We start from the raw sequence: 17,567 nt of genomic DNA, 5'->3' as shown, positions 1-17,567 counted from the left end.
TGGAGCCGATTGCTCTGTCATAAATAGGGGACAGTGGAGGCGCGAGTGGCCACTCCTACAGAGCCCTCAAGCAGTGACGGGGGTGGGGGGCAATAGATCTGCCATGAAAGCAGCACACGCCTTACAGTGGTCAGCTTTGGAAGAATCTGGACTCTTCACCCCACTGTGCCTACCCGACCTCCCTTATGCATTATGGGGTAGAGATATCTTGAGCCAGCTTAACCTGACACTTGCCACCCCTGATAGCCTGCGGGGAAATTAATTGGGGCCACTCTAGAGATGAGCTTTTCCCCCAGAATAACATGGATTAATAAGAAACCTATTTGGGTTGAGCAGTGGCCCCTGACAAAAGAAAAGCTCATCGCCCTCACAGACATAGTAATGACCCTCCTGCACGAGAACAAAGTGGAACCGTCCCTTAGCCCGTATAACTCCCCCGTCTTTGTCATAAAAAAGAAAGGGGGGAGTTGGAGAATGTTGATTGATCTTCGGGCAGTAAATGCCAACATGGTACCCATGGGGACCCTCCAACCTGGTCTCCCTATGCCCACTGCAGTCCCGCAAGGGTGGACTATTATAGTGATTGATGTTAAAGACTGCTTCTATAGCATTCCCCTCCACCCGGAGGACAAAGAAAAATTTGCCTTTTCCCTCCCCGCGATCAATTTCCAAGCCCCCAGTAAACGTTATCAGTTCACCGTCCTACCTCAGGGAATGGCCAATAGCCCCACCCTGTGCCAGCTTTACATGGATACTCTGCTACATCCTATCTTTTTAAACAGAAAGGGGGAGTTGGCAGGTCACTGACCCATTCAGACCTGTCTCAGGTACTGTTTACCATGAATTTCCTACAAGTCAGGGATGACGGCACTACAGCCGCCCAGAGATTTTTCTCCCCAAAAGGACATGCTAAGAAAGAACCAACGCTCCTGCCCTCTCCCACCAAGGCCCTACCAGGCTCTAAAGTCATGTGGAGAGATGAAGAGGGAGGTTGGCATGGCCCTGTAACGGTAAAGAACAGAAGACAGGGCCACCTGTCATTTCATCCCGAGGATAAGATAGAAGAGCCAGAAAGATGGCTCCCTGTTTACAAGATAAGAGACCTTGATTAATGCCCAACCCTACGGGGGGTGAGAGGAATTTCTTTCTTTTTCAGGCCTTCTGATCATCGTAGGGATCCTTGGAGGTGCTCCATCTGAAGGAAATCCGACATGGGGAATACTCCGAGTTATTCCCTCTCCCCTTCCGGTAGCACGGAACTCCCCGATCTACCCTCGCCTGCTAGTGACCAATACATCGATGGGGCTCCCTTCTGCCTCGGTGGGGCCCCTCATGTGTGGCCACAGGGGAAGACATCGAGGATCCCATACCATGGAGGGATTGCCAGATGGCGGGAGGATACCCCCTTGAGGGTGAACAAGGACGCTGATTCTGGGAATCACCCTACTTGTTGTCTGTTTCTGCCGCCTAGCTAGGCGACAGAGGGGCTATATGCTTCTTACTCAGAAAGCCTTCATGGCCATGGAGACGGGGGAGGATCCCCAAGTCTGGCTAGCCGCCATGCATGACATGTGACACCTAGGGGTAAGACGAGGTAAACCCCAAGACGGGCAACTTCTCCTGACCCAGCCACCTAAGACGGGCAAGGTCCTGGGTTGAAGGAGATGACCTAAGACAGGGTTCCTCGCCCCCGGCGGATCCCCAAGTCTGGCTAGCCGCCATGCATGACATGTGACACCTAGGGGTAAGACGAGGTAAACCCCAAGACGGGCAACTTCTCCTGACCCAGCCACCTAAGACAGGCCCTGAGGGTGTCGGGCGCCTAGGACGGGCAAGGTCCTGGGTTGAAGGAGATGACCTAAGACAGGGTTCCTCGCCCCCGGCTATCAGAGGCCAGTAGAAATGACACCGCTTAAGGCTAACCTCAGCACCGCTTAAGGTCACACCAAGTGATAACCTTGTAAAACAGAAAGGGGGAGATGTTGGGGGCGGGGGGAAGAGGCTTGGCGGTCGCTTAGAGGGGGAAACATAATCACCTTATAAGGGAATGTTACAGAACTCGGCCCCTCATTGAGTAAGAGTTCATGGGAGGGAGGACAGAGGGGATAAAAGTGTCTGCTGAGAGGTGGGGGGAAAAAAGAGCGGGAATGTGGTCACAGAAGAATAAAGACTCATTACCCACCTCAGGCGCTCTGTCTGGTTCTTCCCCCATCAAAGAGTGGGGGCCGGAGGTACCCCGAAGACTCATCACGCGTTGGACTGGTGAGTAAGAGGACGGACTAGCATAAAGAAGCCGGCGTTGTAAATAAAAACCCGGCACTTTAGCAAAAAGTGAAGAAAAAGAAATTGAAGGAATAAGAATTGACAATGAGGAAGCAAAGCATTCACTGTTTGCAGATAATATGATGGTATACTTAGAGAACCTGAGAAAATCACCTAAAAAACTCCTTGAAGCAATTAATAAATTCAGCAAATTAGCAAGATATAAAATAAACCCACACAAATCATCAGCATTTATATATATATATATATATATATATATATATATATATATATAATATATACATATATTATATATATGTGTGTGTGTGTGTGTGTGTGTGTGCGTGTGTGCGTATGTGTGTGTGTATGTGTGTGTGTGTGTGAACAAAGCCCAAGATCAAGAGATAGAAGGAAAATTTAAATATTTGGGAATCTACCTCCCAAGACAAACCAGAAACTGTGTGAACACTTCTCACCAAATAAAGTCATATCCAAATAATTGGAAAAGTGTCAATTGCTCATGGCTAGGTTGAACTAACAAAATAAAAATGACAATTCTACCTAAAGTAAATTACTTATTCAGTGACAAACCAATCAAACTACCAAATAACTGTTTTAGCAAGTTAGAAAAAATAGCAACAAAATGCATCTGGATCATCAAAAGGTCAAGAATAGCAAGGGAACTGATGGGGAAAAAAATCTAAAGAAAGGTGGCCTAGGTCTACCAATTCTAAAAACTATACTATGAACAGCAGTCATCAAAAATGTCTTTTACTGGTTAAGAAATAGAGTAATAGAGCAATGAATTAGGATAAGTGCAAAAGAAGTAGTATCAAATGACATTAGTTTTTATAATAAGAACTCATTTTTTGACAAAAATTGTTGGGAAAACTGGAAAATAGTATGGCAAAAACTAGGCATAGACCCACATCTCATACCCTATACCAAAATAAGGTCAAAAGGGTACAAGATTTAGACACAAAGGATGAAATCATAGATAAATTAATAGAACAAGAAATACTTTATCTATCAGATCTATGGAAAGGGAACAAATTTATGACCAAACAAGAAATATAGTACATTATAAACTGCAAAATGAATGATTTTGACTATATTAAATTAAAAAAGGTTTAGAACTAATAAATTTAATGCTACCAAAATTGGAAGGAAAGCAGAAAACTGGGAAACAATCTTCATAATTAGAAGTTCTGATACAAGTCTCATTTCTGGAATATATAGAAATCTGTATCAAATTTATAAGGTTACAAGTCATTCCCCAATTGATAAATGGTCAAAGGATATGAATAGACATTTTTCAAATTAAGAAATTAAAATAATATATAATCATATGAACAAAATGCTCCAAATCATTATTGGTTGGAAAAATAAAAATTAAAATAGTTCTGAGGATCACCTCATACCTATCAGTTTGGCTAAGATGAGAAAAAGGGAAAATGATCAGTGTTGGAGAGATTATGGGAGGATTGGGACATTATTGCTTGGTTGATGGACCTGCCTACGGATCCAACCATTCTGGAGAGCAATATGGAACTATGCCCAAGCACCAACAAAAATTTTCATTCTCTTTGACATAGCAATTCTAATCTAGGCCTATATTCAGAAGAAATCATAAAAATCAGGAAAAGACCCACATGTTCCAAAATATTCATAGCAACTCTTTCTGTAGTGTCAAAGAGCTGGAAATTGAGTGAATGCCCATCAATTGGGAAATGGTTAAGCAAGTTATGGTACATGAATACTATGGAATACTATTGTTCTATAAGAAACCATATATGGGGGTGGCTAGGTGGCTTCGTGGATAAAGCACTGGACCTAGAATCAGGAGTACCTGGGTTCAAATTCGGTCTCAGACACTTAATAATTACCTAGCTGTGTTGCCTTGGGCAAGCCACTTAACCCCGATTGCCTTACACAAGCCAAAAAAAAAAACAAAAAAAACCATATATGGTAGGACTCTAGAGAAGCATGGAAGGACTTACAAGATCTGATGCTGAGTGAAGGGAGCAGAACCAAGAGAATAATGTATACATCAACATCATTGTGAAATGATCAGTCTTGATGGAAGCAGCTCCTCTCGGCAGTTCAGACAGTTAGGACAACCATATTAGATCGGCTAAGGACAACACTATCACCATTCAGAGGTAGAAAAACATCAAAACCAAAAGATATTTTGTTTTAAAGTTGAAAAAATAATAAACTTTCAGAATCTGATGAACATTATCAAAAAAAATCTATGTATCTATTTTCCTTAATCCTAATTCCTCATAGCAAAAATAACTAATCTATGTTTATCACAAATATATTTGTACACTGTTTATGTGGCTATTCACTCCTGAGGGGAGGGAGGGAGGAAGGAGGGTGACAGGAAATTTTGTGACATAAAGATATATGTATGCAAAACTTTCACAACACATATTTGTAAAAATAAAAGATCATTAAAAAAAATATTTGCAATGATCTGATTCATTGGGACTCTTACTAAAGTATCTTTGTTAGTTTTAACCTATATTGCTTTTCTGTTATATAGTTTATTTTTCCATTATCCTTCAAATGAGTTTATATTCTAAATTTGTTATCTCTCCACTTTGCATGCTAGTGTTAGCCAACTGAGATACTTTTAAGTCACTTATATCTTCTCACTATCAAAATTTCTTTATATTAGTTAAAAATATGAAATTATTTTAATCAATTTCTGTCCTTCCCTCCATATATATCTCAATTTAGTTACACAAAATATAATTTTCTCATTTTTGTTCTTCCTTCTAATTTGAATCCTTTCCCTAAAAAATTGATGGTATAAGTGTACAAAGACAGCTAATTTCTAAATAACTCTCATCATCAGTCCAGTGTCATTCCCAGGTTGTTAAAAGATAATGAATCTCTTTGAGGAAGAATGTAATTCAGGTTTTGGTAGGATCAACACCTCCTAATTCTTTTCTCAATAAAAATATTCATGTTATGTTGATGAGATTTTGTAAATTCTATAAACCTTTGACCTCTATTATTCTCTATTCTTTTTCAATATTGTCCAATTTATTTTTCTGTCTTCAATTATTCTCACCTTATTCTCACTCAACAATCCAAATATGCATTGATTTAATTTGCAAAGGCTTACAAAATTCTTAAAATAATTTCTTTACGTTTTCTTCTTCTGCAAGAGGTATTTATCCTCAAACTGTAAAAATTTCCATACTTTTCTTGCAAACACATATGGTCTCTTTATAAGAAAGTAGCCAAATATCCCCAAACCAGATTTCTTGTTATTTTTTTTGATGAATGATAAGACCATTTGGATGCTTAAATTGGGACATTTTCTTAATATTTACTGTAGCCCTTTTAAAAAACTGATTCTATTGAAGTGTAACCTCTAGAAAATCGTATCAACTTAGAAAAAGTTTAGACTCAATATGCCTTTTATCTTAGGATTAAGTTATATTTATAGAATTCCAGAATGGTAAATTTTTCTGTCATATCAAGTCATGGAAAGAAATATGGAACATTGGGGAAAGCAATGGTTTTGGGAACAGAGAACTTAGATTCAAAACCTGCCTTGATTACTATGTAACCTTGAACAAATTTCACTGCTGATGGTTTCATTTTTCTCAAATGCAAAAAAGTGGATAAATTAGATGTACTCTGAAAATGTCTCTAAATCCATGAATTTAAAAAAAATTTCTAAATGGGTGAGGTTATGAAGCCATCCACTGTAATACTAAGGGGTTGTAATAACAAATCCTTGAATTTTTAATAAAATATTGGTATAACATTTAAAAAATAAATATAGAGTTTAAACAAAGCTAAATCTATATTGGTCCCTTGAGAAAATAGTCTGACTCATCAATCCACTTCCCTAGCTCAATTTCTCTGATAACTTCTTTCTATTGGTTCTTTTTCAATCCTTATAGCTCTTTATCTGCACTTTTGCTATCTATTCTGTTTATTAATAAATTGCATTTCTATTACTTGCATTTCCCCATGTATTACCTTAACTATTCCCAGAGAACCACCACTTACAACAAAGAGTAAAGGAAAAAGAAACAGATCAGCAGAAAACAATCAACATATCAAAAATGACTGATTTTATATACACTATTCCATACTCATAATACCCCAACTATGTAAACTAGTGAGTGGGTAGGTTGAAAGAAATAATATTTAGCTAAGTCAATACTTATTATCCAGTTGATTTATTTTAATATATAACATAGGTTCAGGTAGCCGTAGAGTGAGAGATAAACACCATAGTATGATAGAGCTGAGTAGTTGAACTAAGCTTAGTTGAACTAAGCTCCTGACAAACTGAGCTAGAATGAACATTTCCCCATTTCACAGAAATCCAAATTTCTTTTCACAGTTGACTAAGCACTCTCAGCAGTGCTTATGGCAAGTAACATCACTTTCCAGTTATCACAATAATTCCATGACATCAAGACTGACTGATGTAAAACTGGAACAAGATAAACAGATCAATAATTATCATTCCTTGAAATACTCCTGACATGCCTACACCCCTATTTTTGGCAATAGTGCCTGGTTTACCTCAGAATGTTCCAGAATATTCCTAGGTTAACCTCAAGTCTAGTGTCAGGAATCATCCTATTCAACCAAAACAAATTTCACCAAAATCTGTAATTTTATCATCCCTCTTTTATGATTATAAAATAAGCTCTGTAAACTCCAAATTTATCTATGGCTGCTGAGGATCTAATTTTTTAGCATTTTATTAGATTTTTCTAATATTGTATGTGGTGCAAGTTCTCTTTATCTCAGATTTCCACTGTGACAGTGTATGAGAGTATAAAAAACTCTCAGATCTCTTCTTTGGACCTTGCTATTTCTTCTTCCTTCAGCGTTAGCTCCTTAAGTGTGAGTAGTACTCAAGTCTTCCACCCACTCCAGTCCATCCCCAATTCTCTCAGAGTACTTCATCCCATCATACAAAGTCATATACTGTATTTTCTGATATTCTTTATTCATTTTCCTCTGGTCAATTCCAAACTAATCTCATCTTCCTCCTACTTCTCCATTTCTTTTGCTATCCAAGCAATTTCTCCAATCACTTGAAATCTGAGTCACTCTTTACCTCTTCTCCTCTCCATCTAATTACCAAGTTTTATTTTTTCTACCTGTGAAATACATATTGCATCCATCCACCTGCAATTCCAACATACTGATAGATGTGTGCTAAAATATTTTAATGGATTCCTAATTAATATTACTGCTTTTCATCTTTCACTTCATCAATATCTTTCAAACATTGCTGCTAAAGTACTTCCTAAAAGGCAGTTAAGAAATCCCTCTCCTGAGAACTTATGGGGGTGGAGCCAAGATGGCAATGCAAAGCTGGCATGCTCAGGAAGCTTTAAATGAAGCTTCTACATAGACATTAAAGCTACAGATCCTACCAAAAAAAGAGCAAAATAAATTCTCAATTTAAAGAGGGTATAGAGGTTCTTTATTAAAGGTCTGTCTCTTCAAGAGTAAAGGGAAAGTATAGTCCAGAATAAACTGGAGAGTCAAAAAGACAATGAGAGGCTGAGTCACAGCACAGTCCAGGTCCTGGCTTGACTAGATAGCAGCCCAGATTCCAATTAAACTAAATAGTAACATGGGTCCTGCCTCAGCTAAATAATAGGTCAGCACGGAAGTTCCTAACCCCAAACAAAATCAGGGCTAGTAATCCTGACCTCAGAAAAAAGCAAAAGCAAAAATAGATATTATTAAAAGGAATAAGGAAGGAAATTTCATCTTCTTAAAATGTACCATAGGCAATAAAGTTCAATAATTAGTAAACATATATGTGCCAAGTGGTATAGCATCCAAATTCTAAGAGTAGCTAAATTAATTTCAAGGAGGTATAGGCAATAAAACTATAATAGTGGAGACCTCAATCTCCCTCTCTCAGAATTAGATAAATCTAAGGACAAGAAAAACAAAGTTAAGAAAGTGAATAGAATTTTAGAAAGCATAGATATGATAGATCTTTGGAGAAAACTGAATGGGGATAGAAAAAAATATCTAATTTTTCTGCAGTACATGGTATCTATACCAAAATTGACCATGGACTATGACATTAGAAACCTTTCAATAATATGCAGAAAGGCAGAAATAATAAATGTTTTTTCAGATCATAATGAAATAAAAATTGCATTTAATAATGGGCAAAAGATAAACCAAAACATAATTGTAGACTAAACAAACTAATTTTAAATAATGAGTGAATCAAATCAAAAAAATTATAGAAATAATCAACAATTTCATCCATGAAAATGACTGCAATCAGACACCATACCAAAATTTATGGGATGGATTTGAAGCAGTTTTTAAGGGAAATTTTATACATCTAAGTGTTCATATGAATAGAATAGAGAAATTGGAGATCCATGAATTAGGAATACCACTAAAAAACTAGAAAAAGGACATATTAAAAATAATCAATTTAATACTAAATTATAATCTCTGAAAATCAAAGAAGAAATTAATAAAATTGAAATCAAGAAAACCTTTGCTCTAATAAATAAAACTAAGAGTTGGTTTCATGAAAAAAATCAGTAAAATAGGTAAAACATTGGATTATCTGATTTTAAAAAAACAAAGGAGAAAACCAAATCGCCAGTATCAAAACTGATAAACAGGTGAACTCACTACTAATGAGGAGACAATTCGGAGCTATTTTGCCCCACTGTATGTCAATACATTCAACAATTTGAGTGAAATAGATAAATATCTACCAAGATATACACTGCTCAGATTAACAGAAGATGAAACAAAATACTTAAAAGAAATCACTCTCCTGCTCAAAAGTCTTCAATGGCATCATTGCCTAAATTCAGCCTAACCTTTTATTAAAGGCTTTCCACAATCAGCCTCAACTTACATCTCAAATCTTATTCTCCTTCCAGAATTCTCTCTTTTTTTTTGCAAGGCAATGGGGTTAAGTGGCTTGCCCAAGGTCACACAGCTAGGTAATTATTAAGTGCCTGAGGCCGGATTTGAACTCAGATACTCCTGACTCCAGGGTCAGTGCTCTATCCACTGCCCCCCAGAATTCTCTTTTAAACATATGATCATTTTCTACTATATTATAGATATTTGTCTGAGTTAACTAGAGAGGTGCTAAAGTACTTCCTTCACTTTATGGTGAAATTGATATTGATATTGAGAATTTATATTGATATTGATATTGAGAAATAAATTCTGGTTATGAGTAGACTTTTCAAATCTGTGATTTCATTAGGGTAGTGGACTCTTGATGGGTAAACTCCCTCAAGTAATACAGATGGCAACTTCTTTGCCAATTTTGCAATTTTAGAGAGTGAAGCTAGATGACTTATCAATGTGTGTGTGTGGGGGCAGTTAAGGGGACCAGAATGAGTGTAACAGTAATTAGGAAAAATCTAAAGACATATTGGACTTTCAGCACTGACAATAAAGGCAGGAACTTTATTTAAGCAATTCTTACATGATAAAACAGATGACAATGAATATAACTCAGATTTCCAATTCAAACACAAGTGCTAATCTTTATTAAAATAGCTACAATGACCTTTTTCAACTCTACCTAATACAAAGTGTGATTAGCAAGGAGACTAATATGCATCTTACTCTATAAAACTAAATGAAAGGCATTTCTTAAAGTTAAGTTTATCAAAATTTTGTTATTTCTTATAATTGATTTTTCTCAGTATCATTTTTGATTTTATGCATATGGGAAATTGAAATATTTTAGTTAGCTTAATGAAAACCTAATTAGCAGTTCAGGATGCAATTAATAATTTCATATTCAGCCATTCACTTCATGCTTATGGTCAATACTAGAGATGGCTATCTGTCTGTTGTGAAGTGAAGTGAAGTGAAGTGAAGCAAAAAAACTACCCCGCTACTATAATAATCCCCACTGGTCCATTCACATGTTTAAAATGCCATATCACTCATAATTTTGAATAACAACAAAAATCTTATTTCAAAGTTGCATTGTTATGTGAAATAGATCTTTAACCTTTAAAGGCTATGTCAAATGAATATAAGCATTCATATACAGTACTGAGTTAGATGCACCAGTATATTCAAATAATGCACTAGTAATGAACTATCTGTTATCTGAGGACTATTTTTAAGGCAGAGAGATTCATCACCACTTTGAATTTTTTAGGACACAGCAATTCTCTAGAACAAGGTATTAAATTATACAGGATTTGCAATTTTTTGTCAATATATAGAGTATCATACCAATAAAATCTCATATCCTTGAGGAGTTTGGTTAAGGCATTGAAGACATTTATTAAAATTAAGTGCTATCTTAGAGGGTTGCATACTGTATGGAATCATCAATTATTAAGACTTCTTTTCAAATTAGTATAATTTATTTAGTTACTCTTAGAGAATAGTATCCTATGAGAATGAGAAACAGGGAAATAAATTTTGAGTGGGAAGGGGTAAAAATCTGGAAACATAGTATATTGCTCAGTCCCTAAAAATCTAGGACAAAAGACAGATACATGGGGAAGTAAAAAACTTTGAAAGAGAAAAGGAGGTTCACAAAAGGTTCACTTCACAGATTTGTGGTAAAAGAAAATTGGAGACAAAAAAATTTACAAATATTTTGGGGAAAGAATCAATGTTTATTATTGGAATTTATTGTTTGAATTACCTGCCACCCATCCTTGTTGTTTTTTAATAATATCAAATTGTTCATAACCTCATTTGAGGTTTTCTTGGCAAAGTAAAAAGAGAGCAACAAAGACCAACTTTGTTTATTATTATATGTTTGATTTTTTTAATAAAAAATTTCTATGAGAAAATATATTATAAGCAATCATTCTAAAATATCTTCCAATTGAAATTGGATTTTGCATTTGTTGAGGTGTCAAGTTTCAACTCCAAGAAAGAAGGTTCATCTCCTAAGAGAAGGTTAACCTTCTCAACTCATCACCTTGCAACTAACTCAAACTTTGATTGACTTCAGTCCCCTCATCCTCCTCTCTTCTCAGTTTGGAGGGTGACAACTGCTCCCCTACTAGGTTTAAACTTTTCCTCTTTAGAGTTTAAAATCCTTGAAGGCAAAAAAGTTTTTTCTTTATTCATTCTAACCCCAGTGCATAGTGCCTGGCATATTGCTGTTCAATTATCTTTCAGTTGTGAGTCTGATTTTTTGTAAGTTTTCTACCAAAGAAGCTGCAGTGATTTGCCAATTCCTTCTCTTGTCTTTTTTTTTTTCTGTTTCTGCAAAGCAATAAAACTAAGTGACTTGCCCAGGGTCACAGAACTAAAGAAATATTAAGTGTCTGAGGCTGGATTTGAACACAGGTCCCCCTGGCTCAAGAGTTGGTGATTAATTCTCTGTGCTACCTACCTACCCCTCCCATCTATTTTTTACAAATAAGAAAACTGAAGCAGTGACTTGGTCAAGATCACACAGCTAGTAAATTGAACTCAGAAAGATGAGTTTTCCAGACTCCAAGTTTAGTACTTCCTACCCTGAGACCTAATACATGCTTAATAAATGTTTATTGGATTTATTGAATATTGGACTAGACTAACCTTTGTATTTTGTACTCATGGTCAAAAATTGGTGCTTATGATAAGTCACTTAAATTTGGTTTGCCTCAGTTTCCTCAACTTTTAAATGAGAATAAAATAGTATCTTTCCTGTAGGTTTATTGTGAGAATAAAATGAGATATTTGTAAAAGCATAGTAAATATTGACACATAGTTATTACTGGAAAAAAATGCTATCCTTCTAGTCCTGTGTTTTCCCATATGTCCCAAAGCACAGAGACGATTTGAAAAAGCAAAGAGAACATCCCAATAATGTGAAATGGTATAAGCAAAAGTGTGGTGGTAGGAAAGTGCAAAGCCTATTTTATGGCTAGGAAATAAATTTTCTTTGGAGGATAAGGCCTTTAGGGAGATTGGGTTGAAGTGATAATTTTAATTCTTCTATGTCAGGCTAAGGCATTGGGCCTTCATTTACACTGCATATGATTAGAAAAGTGTCCTACTAAAGGTGAACTTGGGGGGAACCTTTTTATATAATGATTTTTTTCCAATATTATTTCCTGTAACACCTCCACAATGAATCCCCAGTCAAATATAATAAATAGACATCTTTATGTTATAACTTCATAGATCATTCTAATCCTTGTACATGCATGCTGAATTTTTTAGTTGCCTTCAAGAGAACACTATATTTTACTTTGACTTTAGCCATATCAAATTAAATTCACTATTGTCTCTCACCTATGAGTGTTACATCTGATTCATTATTTTTGCTGTTGGAGAGTAATTATTAAGTGATTATTACTGCCTATACTGTCCTGAAGGAAGAGATGGGTTCTGACCCTAATTTGGGGGTGGTTGGAGCATCTTCTCCTTCCAATCCATTTTAGTTCTGCTCCCTTCCCTCGCCCCGATTTTCTTTCTCTTTGTTGATCCTATCCAGAGCTTTATATATACCAGGATGCTCTAGATGAACTGGATTGGCCCCTTTAAGCAGGCAAGGGTTTTTTTTTTGAGTGTCCTTTAAAGTATATAGAGGCTTAGCCTGAGGGAAGGTGAGGGTTGAAGGATGAGTCAGAAAATTCTTCAAACTAATTTTTAACCTTCTTCACTGTTTTTCCAATTGAATATCAGTCTAAGAGGAACTAATGATTGCTTTTTTATCTATTATATTTAAAAAGTGCATTATCATTCTTTAATAGGAAAGTTGTTTTTAAACAAATTTTATGGTCCACCATTGCTTAATACATTTTTCACTTTGAATATATTTTGGACTTGGTTTTTATTTGTAAATGAATGCATAAATAGTGTGTATAAATGATTGAACATGATGAAAAATGGTATACAGATAAAACAAGAAATCTAAAACTCATGCATGTCTATTACTGGATGCAATAAATTCAGAGAAACCTATCTAGTATTGTAGTCAAGCTCAGTCTACACAGGTTGGTTTGTCTATTTAAAAGTAAGTGGTCTGTTCCTTGTCTACCTTTGTGGCACTGTTTCTTCACCTCTCCAGTAGTGATTCTCTACAAATAGATTGATTGGCTTATTTGGTTGGTGTAGTCCACCTAAGGGTCACCTTTCATTTATTGTCACTATCACTCTGTGATTTTTTTTTCAGTATTGCAATCATTGGATATTTCTGAGAAGTCATTTCCTCCCAATGCCCAGGTTGTGATTACATTTCCTCAGAAATGCATTAACTTGAATATATTGTTTTCTCAAGTATAATATTATGCCCTATTGCTTGTTATTTCTGTATCAACTGTTATGCTGACAGTTTTCACTATGTACTGGTTGTCTATTTCTCCTACTGTTTTCTTTCTATGAGATAGATTTCTTTTTGGTGCTTCAATGCAACAACAATTTTTTAATCAATTCTCTCTTTTCCTGCCCCTTTCCTCTCACTTAATCAGCCTGTTTTCCTTTTACTAAGAGTCTTTGTTAGCCTTTCTTAACACATTGACTCATTTAATTTTTTTCCTTTATTGAAAACTATTATTGACTTTGTACATCCTTATCTCATTTTTCCTCCTCCATTTCCTTTAGTCATTTAACAAATTATAGCGAAAGCTGATGATATCATTGCTACACTCTTCTTTAAAAGTTCTAGTCTGACTAGGATAAGGGTTCACACTGAATAGATGCATTTCCTTTGGGTTGCTTTGTCTCCTACTCCTGAGACTAGGTGGAAGAAAGTAGATAACAGGAGATAGTTAAGTATTCCCATCCCAGGACTATTCCTGGCCAGAACAATGTTTACTTTCAATAAAATATTTCACTAAGGACAAAATGGCCAGGAGATGCATGCTGTATAGCCTGGTCAATCTGCATTAATGTGGAAAAAATGTAGAATGTACATCTTTTTTGATCAATTTTTCCTTGCAAACAAAAGTTTGATTTGATAAATCCTATTATTTCAGAGTTCACATTCAGAACAAGAAATAGTCAAAATAGTCAGCTGCCAATGAAGTACTAAGCAAAGGAGGGTGTAAAGGACATTTTTCATTTCATATTAATCTTAATGAGTGCACATTGTTAATTCCAGAAATATGTGCTTTTCATTGCATATAGTTATTTGCCAATCACAAGGACAGAATAATTGGTCTGGAGTCTAAAATATTTGAGAGAAGATCTATATTTGTGATTCAGGGAAAGTCATTTGAACTCAGTTTGTCTAAGTTTTCTCTTTCATAAAATGGTAGTAACAATAGACTACCTCACAATTTTGTTTCCAGAATCAAAAGAAATAACAATTGTAAAATTCTTCACAGAATGTTTAGTATATAGTATAAAGTACATAAACGATATTATTAGTATTATTATTTTCAAATATCATTTGTTTAAGGTCCTTTTCTGTGTTCTCTATTCTTAGATTTAGTCTACATTTAGAAAACTGTATTCTCTTCAATAAAAACTATTTAAAACAGGATGCTGATAAAGTACTAGTGTACATTGAGCAGCAGGTATCTAGGATCATGAGAGAACTAGAAACTATGCTAATGAAGGCCTGTGAAGGTTTTGTTTGTTTTACTGAAAAGGAGTGCATGTGTGTATGGGTAGAGAGAGGGTCATGATAACTTGTCTTTAAGTATAGGGAAAGGTGCCTTGTGATAGAAGTATTAAATGTTCTATTTGGACCAAAAGGGAAGAACTAGGAGCAGTGTAGAAGTTGCAGAAAAATACATTTCAGTTCCAGGTAAGGTTGTTTTCTAATAATTAGAATTTTCCAAAAGTGGAATGGGTTTCTCTAGCAGGTAATGGGTTGAGCTTCACTGGATATCTTCAAGCAAAACCTGTATGAACACTTAGTTGATGTAATACAGAGACAATTCTTCACCAGGTAAGACCAGATCACCTCTGAGGTCCTTTTCAAATCTTAAATTTTGTGATTTTCTACTTACAATCCCTTCTCTGTTGTCAATTGGAATAATTAAAAACTCAAACACAGGCAAATGTAATAAGCAGTTATTTAGTGTCATATGGACCATTTATTGTATGGTTCTTTACTCCATTTTCTGCCACATTAATATTATATATATAAATGAGCTATAGGTGCCCTCAGTTATTTGGAGAAATGCCTTATGGTTTAATAAATATATTTTAATCAATATTGACAGATTTCAATGGTTTCAGCAGTACACTAATAGGATAATATTATGATTACCTCAATACTGTCTGGTCTGTAATCTAAAGTAAGATATTTATGGGACTATATATTCTACCTTAAATACTTAGATTACTCTAAATTCTTACTTTTTTCAAATTGAGTTTCATTGTGAGGCTAATAACTGAAACAAAGTTTGTAAATTTGTTTTCATTTTTTTCTCTCTCCTCTTCCTTGGAATCATTCACTTTTAAAAAATAATCATCAATTCCTATTATCCTTGATTCTTGCAGTCACCAAAATTGAAGGAATATATTCTATTATTTTTGAGAGAGTTGATTGATGAATACAAAATAGGTTCTGAAACTGAAGTCTGGCCAGAAAGATCATTGGTAATGTCAAGGCATTAATATGATGCATAGCTCAGTACTATAAGTTCATTTAAAATAGCACTTTCCAGAAGACAAGTTAGAGTAAAAGAAGAAAAATTCTTTGTGAACTCCATCATTATAATTTATCATGTTGCCCAGGACAATTAAGGTACACTTCTGTTATTCTTGCCTTGTAAATTAAGGATGAACTCAACTAAATTGTTTCTATGCTTTCTTTAGTTATAAATCTTCCCATATAAAGATGATTTACCTCTTCCTAGGTGGCCAGACAAATTCTCTTAGGAACAAGGAATTTGAAGGACTGGATGGAGACAAAGTAATCTGAGAGGTTTCAGGGAGAGTGATTTTAGGGAAGAAAACTAATAGTATTTATTTCCTCCACAAATGTATAGGGATTTGAAATCTGGGTAAATGGAGAGAATTGGCAGTCAATTCTTATAAATTCCCTAAACCTTTTCTCTTTGTTTTCTCCACACAATAAAAATATTGACTTGACCTTACAAATCAGCAAAGGACTACTCTATGCTAAAATTCACTTTAAAAGTAGCATTAAAAAATTCTCCCCCCCCCATGTCTACAGGGCTATTGGAGAACTAATTGTTTTCTTCCTTGAAATCAATGGAGTATTTACAAGTATTTCTATAATTCCTTAAATATCGATAATTCTCAGATAGATGACACATTCTATCTTTCAGACATCACACAAAAAATAGCCATATAATGATTCTAGTGTTGAAAATCTCATCATGGAAATACAAAGAAAGTTGTTCTGTCTACCTACTTTCATTAAAATGAAAGGCAGAAGGAAGCAGCTAACAACCCTTTTATAATAATAAGAATAAGAATAATAATAATAACTTACACAGGTAGCTGAAACTCAGGTAGAATAAGTCACTTGTCCCTTTTCACAGAGTAGGCAATGTCAGATCTTCCTGACATTTGAAAAGTCCAAACATTTGATCCATTATATGTGATGTTTCCTTTCTGGAAAAAAAAATATGAAGTGAAGAAAGTGAAATGAGAAATCTAGAAATCACAGTGAGTTTTGTTATCTTGTAAACAATCAAATTAAAAAATTCAGCATTTAACTTCATCTACTTGTGACCCATTCAGTTAACTTGTGTATCTAGTGCCAAAACAAATACCTCTGAGTTATTTTTTACACTATAAAATTCACTATTTAGAACCAATTAAAATTTACAAAAGTATTCCCTTTACCTATGAGCACAATTTTCTCTGCAAAGCAAAAGTCTGTTCTCAGTTTCACCAAAGGTTTCCAACTTTCATTGTTTCCCAAAATAAGACAAGTAGTGACAAGAAATGCACTCTGAATTCTAATATCCCCAAAAATATTAAAAACATTATTCCAGGTTAATATTGCACTCCAATGATTACATGATACTTCATAATTGTATGAAGTAGAGAGCTAAAGAATTATTATCCCTATTTAACAGATGAGGAAAATAAGTTTAGAAAATTAAATAATTTGCCCCAGACCATATAACAAGGGTTAAAGACAGGATTTGAACTTTGGTTCCCTTTTTCTAAATATAATAGACTGACTCTGGGAAATCCTTATTTACCAGTTAAAAGTCAAGATAAAATATATTTTCCAAAATATTCATAGCAGCTCTTTTTGTAGTGGCAAAGAACTAGAAATTGAGAGGATGACCAAATGGGGAATGACTAAACAAGTTATGGCATGGAAAATAAATTTTTTTTAAAAAAAAACTTAAAAAATGAGTCAAGATAATAAAACTTAGAAATGATGATAATGTTAGCTG

The 17,567-nt window shown here is 35.0% G+C and overlaps 1 long non-coding RNA gene across 1 annotated transcript in view; it reads right to left on the bottom strand.

Annotated features, from left to right (window-relative positions):
* The window catches only part of LOC141516278 (uncharacterized), an 89,335-nt gene extending 72,563 nt beyond the window's left edge, over window positions 1–16,772 (bottom strand). Inside the window, exon 1 of the long non-coding RNA XR_012476656.1 lies at window positions 16,646–16,772. This is a non-coding gene — a long non-coding RNA (uncharacterized LOC141516278). The remainder of the gene's footprint in view (window positions 1–16,645) is intronic.
* Between the last annotated feature and the right edge of the window lie 795 nt (window positions 16,773–17,567).

The sequence above is a fragment of the Macrotis lagotis genome, chromosome 3 (assembly GCF_037893015.1).
Source record: "Macrotis lagotis isolate mMagLag1 chromosome 3, bilby.v1.9.chrom.fasta, whole genome shotgun sequence".
In the NCBI taxonomy this organism is placed as follows: Eukaryota; Metazoa; Chordata; class Mammalia; order Peramelemorphia; family Peramelidae; genus Macrotis; species Macrotis lagotis.
Note: the sequence above shows the minus strand (reverse complement) of the source record. Positions and strands in the feature narration are given on the sequence as shown.